Below are 2,137 nucleotides of genomic sequence, written 5' to 3'. Positions count from 1 at the left end.
GATCTTTCCACAGATCTGTTGTTTTTCCCGTCTGACCTTTGCCCTTTTTTGGCTCAACTTCTCTCATGGCGAAGGTTGTGCGATGTCTTCCCTCTGGCTTTGGCGGCGAGGTGTTCTGGGAAAAGTACACAGCGCTGTGAAGCTGTTCTGGCCATAGCCATGGGCGACAGGGAGCAAGGAGGCACGGTTGCCGCCGGTGGCTTGAGTTAACCCTTGGGGTCGTTGCCGTGGCGCATGGTGCCCGGGGCATCGTCAACCAGATCAAGCTTCAAACAGATCTCCAACATTCCTCAGACGTGTACCAGTAGGCACTAATGATAGCAAAAAATGAAAAACAAAACTCTTACCGTTCTATGGACAGGGAGGATCACTGAGGCTAAGTTTACACTCCCCAGGGCATGATGGGTTAAACCTACTTTGGGAAAAATCTGGGGCAATTGGGTGAAGGTTGTGGAAATAAAGTTTGAAGACAACGTGGGACTTTTGAAGTACTTATTTGAATTCATCTTCGGAAGTTTGCGGGTACCTTTTAGATTGTGTGACAACTACATAAATGTGAACTACAGTATTCTCCCAGTTCTATTGATTTTTTGTCCCATAGTTATGTATTTTCAAAAGGATAAAAAAAATTGTGAATTAGCAATCGGCCAACAGCAACGCGACATATTACTCAGTAACCTATCTCACTAGCTCATACTCAGAAATGAAATTTCTGTACCCTGTTTACGAAATTAGCTTAACAAGAAGCTAAAGGTGCACACTTTATTTTTGTGTAAGTGTGGAGTGAGAGGGCAAAATGAAAGGCCAAAAATTCTAACTGCTAACTTGGAGTAAAAGCAACAGTGATATATAAAAAAAAGAAAAGAAAAAGGAATTGCCCGTAATCTTACACAAATATTGTGGCTGGGCTCATTTCCTTCGCAGTGAGAGGGCCAATAGTGGGGAATATGTGTGAGGTGTCTTGTGTGTCTTTATTGATGGAGAGCCAGCTTGGGTTTCAAGACGTGTGTTTTCTTTCCCAGGGCATTTAAGGGACTCTCCTTCGAAGCAATCGAGCGACCCAAAGGGCAAATATCGCAAGCAAGGCATAGACACTGCCTGTCACCCCATCTCGTCTGAATCGATGCCCTGTTGTCTTTTGTCTTCGGCAGGGCCGTACGCAGGCCCCAAAAAATACTGAGGTCATGAGTCAGAACTTCTAGGCGGGTTCGGGGGCATGCTCCCCCGGATTTTTTTTAAATTACATTATTTAAATATGGCCATTTTCTCTTATTGAGTCTTAAGGAGCAAAAACATCATCATTATGACATTTGAATATGGGGCGGTGTGGAGCTTTTGAAATTTTGAGGTAAACATGGGGCATTCTGAGGCTTTTTGAAGGACCTTTATGGGACTCATGAAGTAAGGGCAAGTTACCACAATTTTTTTTAAATTATTATTATATGGCAACGACGGTACGAGCGTTTTGATTGGATAACGGGTAGTCACCCCAGCGTGTTGCCCTCCTCGCCGGTCAATACGGATCCGTATTGCCCTCTGACGTCAGCTTCAAAATGAGCGATATCGACGAGTCAGCTGCTGAGTTTTACTATCCAGATGATGCTGAAAAGCTTTGTCATCGAAAGTGAGGATGAAGACCAGACTCTTTGAATCACTTGTGTCGTTATTTTGTGATGAAATTAAAGCCATTTTAGCAGAACCATGTTGTCCGCTTTCTATCAAAAGTAATGAGTTGCTTGGCAACACATGAAACACACCGTGAGAAGACTTAAGAGCTAGCTACAATTAGCCTAAAGGTACCATTTATTTTCGTTTACAAAATGAAAAGAATCTAAAATTGCCATATAATAAACTACTTACTAACCTCGACCGTTCGGTCATGCCGGGAAATATCAAACTGAGGCTGGAACGTATCGACCGAGCGATAGCGAGTCAGTTTGATATTTCCCAATTGCCACTGAATTTCATTTTCAATCAATCACATCAATGACATATCATATCAATCGCAAAATGAATGTTGATTCATGTATAAAATCACGTTACGGTTTGTGGGAGACCAAGATCATCGTCCTGCAGTCAGTTTCACGTGTACTTTATTTTGAGTTTATATACCACGATTTAAGCAAAAAAAAAACAG

This window comes from Hypomesus transpacificus, unplaced genomic scaffold (genome assembly GCF_021917145.1).
Source record: "Hypomesus transpacificus isolate Combined female unplaced genomic scaffold, fHypTra1 scaffold_27, whole genome shotgun sequence".
Taxonomy (NCBI): domain Eukaryota; kingdom Metazoa; phylum Chordata; class Actinopteri; order Osmeriformes; family Osmeridae; genus Hypomesus; species Hypomesus transpacificus.
Note: the sequence above shows the minus strand (reverse complement) of the source record.